A 13177-nucleotide genomic window follows, 5' to 3' on the forward strand; every position below is an offset into this window, starting at 1 on the left:
TAGAGCATATCTGTCTCTTGGGAGAGGGAGAGAAATGTTGGTGCACCTTTTACGTTTTTTTTTCCAAGGATCTAGACAAAAACTAGAGTGTGGTAGCACAAGAAGGTAAGTTCCAATACTGATGGACATTACAATGTTAACTTTCCCCAGGCTCAGGGTTTTTTCTGTTGTTCAAGTTGTGGGAAAGGAAGTATGTGAGTCCGTCCTCTGGGGCTTGAAAGCCTCTTAATTACAGATGAAAACTAAGAGCAGAAGGATTTGGGAAAGCCAGAAGCAAAGGTGTTAGGGTCTCAATAGTCCTGTTACAGAGGTAAATTACAGATTGTACTGTCTTTTGAAAGCAGAAGGGTAGACCAATCATTAGGGCGGCATGAAGGCACTGAGAGTGCTATGCATTCTCATTTACTCAGTAAGTTGTAATATTAAAGAGGGCCCAAGGGTGTGCATCAGGCTGTACGGGCAGGAGTATCCTAGAGGTTTTTCTTTCCTGGGCTTAATTCCCCAACCAGATAAATACTTGATTTTTAAGATTTTGGTTTTTAAAAGAATCACCCCAAGAAATCTTCTGTTTAACATGCCCTATGTGTACTCTTAATATACAACTAGCAGAACGTTATTTTTATTCCCATGAATCAATCCTGAACATGCGCACTGACTCATTGAAAAAAAGTACTTCACTTTGCATTCATCGGCATGATACAAAGGAGTTGAGAATAGTGGTTAACAAACCATCATATCCAATAGTAAGTCCATAAAACAGCTTTCTTTAAAAAGTCACAAAAAAGCGCAATAGAAGAAAGGTTTCTCCTTGCTTGAAACATTGACTCAAAAAGGTCGAAGGCCAATAGCAGACACACGCCTGTCCACTGCTTTTTCATTCTCAGCCATGGGTACGTCTGCTCTCTCTCAGAAGCCTTGTACAGTCTCAATTAACTTTTGGCAGCTGATCCAAACAAAGCAGATAAAGCAAATCCACAAAATGAACCACAGTACCCAAGCAACTAAGAGCACTGGGTACTAATTTGAAAGAGCACTGTTAGGCTATAATAAATCAGAGTACGAATCAATGACTCAAAAATGACTGAAGGCTAGTATATTTTTTAGCCAGCTCTCAGTAGCATTACTGCTTTGAAAATTACAGGTGGTTCTCTTGCTTACTCTCCTCTACACTGAGTATACATTTAGTACTAATCTCTGGTTACTGGAGAATTTACAGATATCATTGTTCTATATTTTACTTATTGAGACAGGGTGTCCCTCTGTTGCCTAGGCTCGAGTGCACAAACATGGCTCACTGCAGCCTCACCTCCTGCGCTCAAGTGATCCTCCCACCTCAGCCTCCCGAGTAGTTGAGATTACAGGTGCACATCACGACTGGCTAATTTTTGTATTTTTTGTAGAGACAGGGTTTCATCACGTTGCCTAGGCTGGTCTCAAACTCGTAAGCTCAAGTGATCTACCCACTTCAGCCTCCCAAAGTCCTGGGATTACAGGCGTGAGCCACCACCCCACCCAGATGTCATTATACTAATGAAGACTGAGTTGTTCCTGATGAGAAAACGTTATCAGGCTTCAGCGATCTAGTTCTTGCTTTCCCTGTAAGTGGACTGAAGTGAAAATGGTTTGATAGTCTTTTGACCCGGAAAATGCCACAAAACCATCCAAATCAAGAGGTTCAAGTTGTTATGTTCACTCAAGAACACTCATGAAAATGCCCCGGTCATTAAAGGCAGGCATATGCAAAAAGATCACCAAGTTATCTGAAAGATGTCACTTTACAGAAACAATGTGTACCATTTTGACATTACAGGGTGGAGTTGGTAGGCGTGCCCAGGCCAAACAGTGGGCTAGACACAGGGTTGGTGGCCCCCCCAAAAATGTTAATTCTTCCTGCACATGTTTAAATACACAGGGAATAATGCTGAACTCAAGGGTTTAGATGTAAATACTCCAGTCACTGAGCACACCCAGGTGAATGAAACACCCAAGATGTGCCAGCCACTGTCCTTTCAGAGCGCATGGTCAGATTAATTTGTATGTAAGCCCCCTCGGCTACATGGAGATGATCCTCACGGGAAAGAAATTATTCCTAAACCACAATTGTTCCGTGGCTACACAGAAAAAAAAGACATCCCAGAAGAAACTGACGAAACAAAACTTACGACATGGGCATACATTCAGAATAAAATGTATGCATATATAAGTAAAAAAAAAAACCAAAATGCTGAGAATTTGGTAAACAGATGTGAGACTTACGTAGAGAATGATACTGGTTTTTAAGTTGTCTAATTCCTGAGAGAATACTCAAGGCACCGTAATACAAAACAGATCAAAAGAAAATCTACAAGGCTTACTTGAAGGTTAAGGATAAGGTATAGAATGTGCATATGCACGCATGCATATATGTGTATGTGTCTACAGACACATGTATTAGAATATTAGAAACTAATTTGAAATGTTAAGCTAAAAATGTAAATAGCCAAGGGAGAAACAAAAGTAAAGTCAGATTACTCGTTGAGCAATTAAAAGTCCTTATCATGAAAAATTAACCTGGCTCAGGCCAGGCGTGGTGGTTCACACCTGTAATCCCAGCACTTTGGGACACCGAGGTAGGCAGATCGCTTGAGGTCCGGAGTTCGAGACCAGCCTGGCCAACATGCTGAAACTCCGTCTCTACTAAAAATACAAAAATTAGCTGGGCGTGGTGGTGCATGCTTGTAATCCCAGCTACTCAAGAGGCTGAGGCATGAGAATCTCTTGAACCTGGGAGGCGGAGGTTGCAGTGAGCCAAAATCATGCCACTGCACTCCAGCCTAGGCGACAGTGTGAGACTCCATCTCAAAAACAAAAAAACAAAAAACCCTGCTCACCCATTCCCAGCTGGAATAGATGCTCTTGTTCAGTGTGCCTAGGTAGGTATTTTACAAACAACTAGACAAAAGACAGTGTTCCACAATTACTTTCTTTTTCCACCAGGTCACCAGCCACTTGAAGCTACAAAAAAGGAATGAAGAGCAATTGTAACTGCTTAGAATAAAGGGAAAAGTGGCAAAATATTCCTCTGGAAAAGCAAAAACAAAAATACCCACAAAATACCTGAAAGGACTTAATGACTAACCACAAAGTGTTAGCCTCATTCAATTATATGAATGTAGATATCATGACTGTGCAAGATATGGCAATACTATTCCTACACATCCTCTTAAAATCACTTCCATCTGATGCTTGGTGGCTTAGAAAAATACTAAGGTCATACTCTTGTTTACAGTCATTGGATAACTAGAATACTAACACAGCTAAAGAGGTTGGTTGGGACAAAAAAACCTAGTGTCTTTATTTCCATAACTTGTAATGAACCCTCCCCCACATCAGAATTTCTCCTTCATCCATTAACACACACACCCTTACTATTAAGTGAAATATGAGGGCAACAATATTATCCCCGAAAAAGTCCACCTGTTATGTTTTTAAGCTCTGATAAGAAATTAAATGACTGCTTTACATTTGAAAGTACAGATAAGTATCATCGTTGGGGCTCCGTGGTTCCCACTGGGGCCAAGATCCCTACTGTTTTCCTAAATCGTCTATTACGAATGACTCGATTCCGGTATTAGAATATACATATCTAGAATCCCTACATTTCTTAACTGCACAGATTTTGCTATCAGTGCTAGTTAAATAAGTTCATTTCTCTCCCCAAATAGATACCTCTTTGAAGGTCTCAAATTTTGACAGACTTTGGGATAAAATGGCTCTCAACATGCTTTGCAAATTCTCTGTATTATATGGAGAAGTATAACAACCTTTAAAAACTGTCTAAATATGGTGTTTCATACAATGGACTGAGTCAGACACAATTTAAGGAAATGGTTAATTTATTTCAGTGATAATTTTTTTATCATGAATATTTTCATGGGAAAAAGATATCTAACTCTTTTTTCCATTTCAAAAGAATCGGCCTCTTTCAAGTCCCATGGAAAAAATTTACTCTTAAAACTTTCCAGGCCGGGCGCAGTGGCTCAAGCCTATAATCCCAGCACTTTGGGAGGCTGAGATGGGTGGATCACGAGGTCAGGAGATCGAGACCATCCTGGCTAACACGGTGAAACCCCGTCTCTACTAAAAAATACAAAAAAAAAACTAGCCGGGCGAGGTGGCAGGCGCCTGTAGTCCCAGCTACTCGGGAGGCTGAGGCAGAAGAATGGCGTAAACCAGGGAGGCGGAGCTTGCAGTGAGCTGAGATTCGGCCACTACACTCCAGCCTGGGCGACACAGCCAGACTCCGTCTCAAAAAAAAAAAAAAAAAACTTTCCTACTTAATTAAGAAAATCAACTACACTGTCTTTAACCAGTAAATTATTACTATCTTGACATATTTAGACAATTAACAAAAGGAAGGAAACTTTCTAATCATTTTGCCTGAAATTACATCACAGTCATCTCTCCGTGATAGACCCACCACCTGGGATGACAGGAAGCAGGTCAATAGCCTAGTGAATTAGACAGCTGTGTTGAAAGGTTGGTACTAAGGACCAGAAACACAAATAGAGCTCAAAAAGTTGAGGCTTTGGAGATAGAACTATACAACTCCATTTTTCCCCAAACTTTGGGTTGTATACTCAAATTTGCATACCTAATTCCTTAACTGGCTGCAATTAATCTACAACACTTAGATGTCCCAGTCTCCAATAGCCATTACTGACAATTAAAGCAACAGTGAATACCTACATAGTACCATGTGCCAAGCAGTGTTTTAATTGCTTTGGTGCTCTTCAAAAACAAAACAAAACAAAAACCAGAATTCTCCATTCAGATTTCTATATAAGTTATAGGGGGCCGGATGCGGTGGCTCACACCTATAATCCCAGCACTTTGGGGGGCTGAGGTGGGCGGATCACAAGGTCAGGAGTTTGAGACCAGCCTGGCCATATGGTGAAACTTCGTCTCTACTAAAAATACAAAAATTAGCAGGGCATGGTGGCGCGTGCCTGTAGTCCCAGCTACTTGGGAGGCTAAGGCAGAAGAATTACTTGAATCCAGGAGGCGGAGGCTGCAGTGAACCAAGATCGTGCCACTGCACTCCAGCCTGGGTGACGGAGCGAGACCATCTCAAAAAAAAAAACCAAAAAACAAAAAACACCTTATAGCGGTCCTTGTTAAAAGGCACCTACTAAGTAAGGACCTATATACTTACATAAGTTGGATTTCAGTCAGACCCAAAGCTGTTTTTCACTTAAATAAATTTTGCTAGCTAAACTGAGAAAATATAAAAAAGTATTAACCTTCTAATAATATACAAAATATTGAACAAATGGTTAATTTATTTGATAAATAAAACAACCATTTCTAATATGACACTGAAATGGCAAAATGATAGCCACATCACACTAGGGAGAAAATTTTAATAAGCAGACAAAACAAAATGCTAACATCGTCCATTCTTTCAAAGCACTGACATACAGAAGTGAAAAGATACAACTTACTGCACATTTTCAGGGTAGCTATGTTTACTGAAGTCTAAAAACTCCACCTTTAAAAGTATTATTTCTTGATGGAAGAAAAACCCACAGTAACTAGTTTTTTTTATGTAATACTAATATTATTGGGTTTTCTTTGCAAATTCCTTTAGTTCAAGTATTACTAAAGAAACAAAGACGTATGGACATTACAAATTCAGCTAAAAAATTAGGTAGTGCTGACTATTCTGTTTAATGGTAATATATGTATTAGGTATTTAAATTTCATTATAAACACAAAATAATTTTAAAATGGAATTTCTAGAAAGATGCATTTTGTCACTCTACAGTGTGCCTGCCTCTTCCACTGTGTTGTGTGTTTAAGATTTTTGTCAATTTACCCAATTTTGTCATAGGCTGTTATCAACTGAACTGTGTCCTCTCACCCCCAAAATATGTTAAAATCTTAACTACCATGTCTGAAAATGTAACCTTATTTGGAAATAAGGTCATGGTAGATGTAATTAAGATGAGACCACACTGGAATACGGTAGGCTCCTAAACGAATATAACTGATGTCCTCATAAGCAAAGGAAAACTCGAACACAGACATGCAGAGGTAAGATGAAGCAAAAACATACGAGGAAAGGCAGCTGCCGGGTGATGGAGGCAGATACTGGAGTAATGCATCCACAAGCCAAGAACACCAAGGATTGCTGAGAAATGCCACAAGTTTGGAAGAAGTAAGGAAGGATTCTCCTCTAGAGCCTTCAGAGAGCATGACCCTGACGACACCTTGATTTTGGACTTCTGGCCTCTGGAACTGTGAGAGAATAAATGTTGTGTTAAGTTACCCAGTTTTTTCTATGTTGTTGGAGAAGGCCCAGGAAACTAATTACACACACCATCTATTAAAATCTACCATTCTAAAAAAGCATCTTTTATGGTAAAGCACTGAAGTCAGCAAAACCTGGGTTCAAATACCTATGCAAATCAAAAGCTGTGTAACCAACCACAGGCATCTTTTGAATTCACCTCTTTACTTGTAAAGAAAAGATAACAAAGCCTACCAAATAGAGTATTTCTGCAATATATTTTGTAGAATGCTTGCCACACTTCAAGTCTCTCCACTCTCAAAACCCTCTCTCCTTGTAGGGAGAGTGCATTAAACCTATGGTTATAGACTATTTCGCTAGCAAAAATGTATGAAAACAGAGGGCTGTAATTAAAATATTCAATAAATTTTACTGAAACCCTTGCTAACGTATAAACTTAGTTCAGTAATAAAGACTCGTTATTAAAAAATGCTTGTTCATGTGCAAGAACATTTATTTCATGTAATAAGCAAGATAATTACTTTTACAAAGATTAGTGGAAATATAACTCATAAACTTGATAAACACATTCTCCAATGTGGGAATTAGGTAAGAATATGGCCACAATGGTCAAGAGTCATCTGTCCAAGGACTCTTGAAAAAAGTTATCAAAGGCCAGCATCATGACATGCTGTGGATTAAACCTTATATGAAGATAAAGTTTAGTGACTTGAATAGAAGACTTGAAAAAAAAATAAAACAAAATCAGGTTATATATTCTAATAAGGTAAAAGAACTGTAAATTATCCACTGCCACCAAGGACAAAGACTAGTTTCTAAACTCTTCATATGAATGCAAGTGGTGAATAAACACTAACACTAAACGCTTACTATGTGTAAAAATGACACATTTTGTTTAATTCAAGCCGTGGAATGTTCCTAAAATAGGAGTTTTATGCACAAGAAAATGGTACTAAGTTTTAGTTATATATGCAGTGTATAAATGTTAAATTTTGGAGAGAAGCTGCCAAAACCAAATCCTAAAATATAGATTTGTAAGCAGTCACTGGCTCTGCTTTACCAAGCATTTTAAAAGATATAAGGAGTTTTAAATTTTATTTAATTTGCAGGAAAAAAGTGTATTCAAAAAGAAATCTTAACATAAATGCCTGCCTCCAAAATAGCCAGTTATTAAGAAATTTAAAAATATTATGCCATGGTATAACTTTAAGGGGAAAAAAAAAAAAACTATCATGAAAATAGGGACCAGGTGCCTATAGGGGCTCATGCCTATAATCCCAGCATGTTGGGAGGCGGAGGCAGAGGCAGAAGGGATCACTTGAGCCTGGGAAGAGTTCAAGGCTGCAGTGAGCGATGATCGCACCACTGCACTCCAGCCTGGATGACAGAGCGAGATCCCATCTCAAGAAAGAAAACAAAAAAGAAACAGAAAAAGAAAAATGAAAAAGAAGGAAGGGAGATCTAAGAACATCAAACTTAAGTAATTAGCTATAGGAAAACGAGATAGCCCCACCTATGTTTGTAACAATGAAAACAATTTAGTAGTTAATTGTGGCTGTAAACATACAGCTGGTTGGGTCATGTTTTTCTGCATACACACTGCCTAATATGTGGTGAGCCTCTATCATGTCAGGCACTTTACCAGATGGTACACACTAATTTTTGAATCTGGTACACAGTGTTTAAATCTTCACTACAATACTTAAAAACTGTGAGTCTGCAAAGTAACTTAAATCTGTGACTCGGGTTTCTTTTCAGAAAAACAGTGAAGTAATAACTACCTTACAGGATTGTCATAAGGATTATATTGTGCAGGTAATACAATTATTCCAGTTCCTGTCACATAGCATGTGCGCGTTTAGTATTAGCTAATATTATCTTTAATAATGAAAATAGCCCCTCAAATTAGCTAATAACAAATCATGTTTAGAGGCTCAGTAACTTGTCCAAAGCCACACATCTAGCTATTGTTAAAGGCAGTTTTAAAAACCCAAGGGCAATAAAATTTGTGCTATTTTAAAAAGTGTTCCAATAATGTTAAGTCTTTCCATTCCTCTTAGTTTTCTTCCTCAGCTGGTCATTTACAGAACAGAAAGATTATTTCATAGACTTGAGGTAATTAAATGCTAGAAATGATGTCAGAAATAATCACTGAGTGAAGGGGCAGTAAATGACTTTCAATGCAAACAACAAATCCAACTGATAGTCCTTGCCTGGAATGATGGGGTCAAAAAGGAGCCTGGAGTGCTCTATGAGAAGGATTTGGAGGCTAATTCTGAGAAAGGCAGAAAAATAAAACAAAACAATGATAGCTGCCCACAGGGGTGGGGATGGAAGTGGCGGGAGAGGGTAGGGAACAAAGAACACAGGACGACCAGGTGCTGTATTTCCACCATTGCTGTTCAAATACAATATACTTCAACTATCTATTGAGCTCCATGCAAAAACACTCTCAATAACTGAAGCATCTAACATCTTCCATACAATATGAAATTAGCCCATTAGCACAATTCTATCCCTTGATATACAATATATATTTTACAAATTAATTAGAATATTTGTTCTGTATCGTGAATAAACTTGACAAGAAGTCCAAGTCATTCTAAGTGTATATATGGGAGCAAAAGAGCCTGATGAAAAAGGAGGAACGTAAGTGGAGGGGATTAAAAATGCCTAAGCAAAGCTCATGCCCAAATAAATCACTGATTTGCATTAGTTTTGGCATGCACATCTAAGTAGTCTTACTAATAACATTACTGCTAGACCCTGAACACTTAAAATATTGTTCCGAAGAGATTCTTTCTATAATCAAAACATTTAATTACATGTATCAAGTAAATTTTCCTTGAGGTATTCCATTAAAAAGTTTCACTTGCATAACAAAAAAATACTTCCCTACAAAACCATCTCATATGCTTCCTTCCATCCCTTTCTTGCTATAACTCATCTTTAGATTAATGCTTAAATTTAAGCTATGATAATTGACTTCTCTACTTTTGACTCATCCTACAACACCAACTGCCAGTTAACAGTATGCTTTGTTGAAACACTAAACATACTTTCATGTAACTAAAATATCTGGATTTTTAAAAATGTTAAGAATCTCAAGTGCACGGTATAATAAAGATGTACATATTTTAATATATCTAAAATGGTGGTATGTGGGGATTTAAAAAACCATATATACACAGGAAGGTGCGTGTATGCATTATATATGTGTGTGTGTGTGTGTGTGTGTATATATCACCCTCAGGAGATCCTGAATTAGTAAGTCTGTGGTGATCATCCTCTACTCCCCATCCCCCCACCAAAATATTTTCAGAGAGCTCCACATGTGATTCTGTTATGTATTTCCTGCCTGAGGACCACAGAGCGAGGACATCTCAAATTGCTTTCAATATTTATGTGTCCGTATTTAAAGTATGCCTTTCCACCAAAAGAAAACAATTTGGGTTCTTAAGTTCTAGTTTTAGAAAGTTTTGCTGGATATCGGCCGGGCGCGGTGGATCAAGCCTGTAATCCCAGCACTTTGGGAGGCCGAGACGGGCGGATCATGAGGTCAGGAGATCGAGACCATCCTGGCTAACACGGTGAAACCCCGTCTCTACTAAAAACTACAAAAAACTAGCCGGGCGAGGTGGCGGGCGCCTGTAGTCCCAGCTACCCGGGAGGCTGAGGCAGGAGAATGGCGTGAACCCGGGAGGCGGAGCTTGCAGTGAGCTGAGATCCGGCCACAGCACTCCAGCCTGGGTGACAGAGCCAGACTCCATCTCAAAAAAAAAAAAAAAAAAAAAAAAAAAAGTTTTGCTGGATATCAAGACATTTCTTTTTTAAACCTTCCATTAAAAATTATACTAATATTTTTCTTCAGAAGTAACAATTTTCAGTGTCTACAATTTGTTAGTTTAAAAGATATCATATATAAAACCACAGCATGAACAATATTAAAGATTTATAATTCTGCGCCACACTGTAGTATGATCACTTCAAATAATTTAGACCTTTATTTTGCCTAACTTAAAAATGAATATAAAGATACTTGCCTTTCTATATATTATGTAAGTAAAATATTTTTAAAGAGAATTATGTTAAAGTTTTCTTTGTAAGTTAAAAGCCAAGTATTTTATTAATATAGCACCCAATAAAGTAATGATGATGAAGGCACATAAGGTATAACGAAGTTTTAATATTAGAATCTTCTTGTTCATTACAGGTTGTGCCCATCTAACATATATATATTATGTTGGATATATATTTATGTTAGATAGCTAATATATATACAGAACAGAAAGCTTAATATATATATATATATATATATATATAAAAGATATAATAGTGAGGAAAAACAAAATATTCTCTAAATCACTTGTGGTGAGGGGTGTGTGTGTGTGTGTGTGTATCGAAGTTTAGACTGGGCTGGGTGCGGTGGCTCACACCTGTAATCCCAGTACTTTGGGAGACCGAGGCGGGTGGATCACGAGGTCAGGAGATCGAGACTATCCTGACCAACACAGTGAAACTCTGTCTCTACTAAAAATACAAAAAAAATTAGCCGGGGCATGGTGCCAGGTGCCTGTAGTCCCAGCTACTTGGAAGGCTGAGGCAGGAGAAAGGCCTGAACCCGGGAGGCAGAGCTTACAGTGAGCGGAGATCACAGCACTGCACTCCAGCCTGGGTGACAGAGCGAGACTCCATCTCAAAAAAAGAAAAATTTTATTAGATTGGTAGAAAATTTATTCAAATTAACTGAGTAACAGTAATGTTCATATACTCTCACTAAACTGAAAGTCCATTTCAATAATACTGTACTTATTTGATACTAAGAAACTTCACATTTATCTCTGAATTAGGAATGTATCTATAATCACTAGCATGTCATATTAGAAGCACTGCCTACTTCTGAATGGTGTTTCTTACAATCAATGGCACCTTATATCCCATGAAATACAGTGTTTATTTAAAAAGTACTTTTTCAAATTAAAAAGATGACTTCTCCTTTTTAAATTTACAAAACACCCCCTAACCCCCAAACAACCCTAAATGTGTAGCTCCTTAAACTATAATATTTCATATGAGTGAAAAATGGCAAATAAATTTAATGAAGCAACTAAACTCTCAGGACAAAAGGAACTGCTCTGGTAAGAACGCAATAGCTTAAGTAATGAATGCATTTTTATCAATTAAATACTATATGGCGCTACTTTCAGAGTTTTAAATAATTTAACACTTCTAGTATTTTCATCTTCCGGTATTTTCAAATTATTTGTCTACCCTTTATTGAAGTAAAATTAAAGGAACATTCTACCTATAATATGATGCAAAATAAGTTTCTATCGGTGTATGCATTTATGCTAAGAACACAAGCTAATGTTTAAATACAGATAAAAATGTAAAAATCAGGGGTTCTGTCTGCTAATACTGCAGAAAGGCATAACATTCTAACATGTCACAAATTAAAACACTACGTGATTTGGTGTCTAGTTATCACTACTTGCAACACTTCAAACCAATGTATTAAAGTGGTTAGGTTACTCCTTGCACATTTCTAATTGCTAGTATTCTAGTGACAGAATTGTGACCAAAGGCATAAAAAATGTGATAGGTCCTATGCCAAATGTATCAAAGTAAGATAATTAACTTTTCTCTCCATCATTTAAAAAATGGCAAATGCAATTATGAGTTTTGAAAATTCTGAATGAGGATAATCTCCTTTCACTTAAATTCTATACAACAAAAAACAAGGACATAAGAACAAGCACATGATAACTTCTTTCAACTATTTTAAAAGAGTGTCACCACACATTTCCAAGATTGGTTTCTAGACACGGTAAGGGTAACTGGTTAGGTAACTTTCACCACTAGAATCTTCAAACCAGTGCAATGCTTGTACATTTTTTTTTTTTTTTTTAAGTACACACATGAAGGCCCAACAGTGATAAAAAGCTTGGTATCAAAAATCACCAGAAAGTCTTATGCTTTTTATTGCTACTTAATCCAAGTGACTGTCACTTAATTTTAATACTGGTAAACACAACTAAACTAGTTTGAGAGAAATCTCAGCCAATACAATTTCCTTAAGGGCAAAGCCAGTATTTCCTGAATATTAAAACTTTGCATCCATGTAAAAGGTTTTCCTCATTACCCTAAGGAAAAAAAGAGCTGAAACCAACTCAAATTGTTGATTGAACTACCTTGGAAATAAATGCCATTTAAATATTTTTACTCTTTACTTTTCTAAATAACAAAATAAATACTGTACTATCTCTGTTCAGAACTTGTAAGTCATCTTTTATTTTTGGCCAGGAACCTTAAAGTTTTTATAGCTCTCTAGGTCATCAGAGCTAGGCAAGACCAATCCAATTTTAAATGACTGGTGTGTTCTATCATTTCTTGGAGCTATCTTTGCTTAGAAATTTTGGATAAACAGAGCAAATGATGAATTGCTGGGAAGGCACTGGAAACAAAATGACTATTCATAGAACCAAATAAAAGCCTTCCGCTGGGCACCATGGCTCAAGCCTGTAATCCCAGCACTTTGGGAGGCCGAGGCGGGTGGATCACGAGGTCAGGAGATCAAGACCATCCTGGCTAACACGGTGAAACCCCGTCTCTACTAAAAATACAAGAAAATTAGCTGGGCGTGGTGGCAGGCGCCTGTAGTCCCAGCTACTCCGGAGGCTGAGGCAGGAGAATGGCGTGAACGGGGGGGCGCGGAGCTTGCAGTGAGCCAAGATCATGCCACTGCACTCCAGCCTGGGGCACAGAGCAAGATTCCGTCTCAAAAAAAAAAAAAAAAAAAGCCTTCCATTAGAAACTAAAAAACACCAATGGTTTTATATCTGTGTATGTAAGTAAAACCTAAACGAGAACAAACAGAAAATAAAA

The 13177-nt window shown here is 37.7% G+C and overlaps 1 protein-coding gene across 4 annotated transcripts in view; it reads right to left on the reverse strand.

Annotated features, from left to right (window-relative positions):
• Window positions 1–13177, reverse strand: part of SCAF8 (SR-related CTD associated factor 8) — a 229674-nt gene that overhangs the window by 114961 nt on the left and 101536 nt on the right. The gene's annotated exons all lie outside the window — the stretch shown is intronic.

Source organism: Trachypithecus francoisi, unplaced genomic scaffold (genome assembly GCF_009764315.1).
Source record: "Trachypithecus francoisi isolate TF-2019V2 unplaced genomic scaffold, Tfra_2.0 Lachesis_group15, whole genome shotgun sequence".
Taxonomy (NCBI): domain Eukaryota; kingdom Metazoa; phylum Chordata; class Mammalia; order Primates; family Cercopithecidae; genus Trachypithecus; species Trachypithecus francoisi.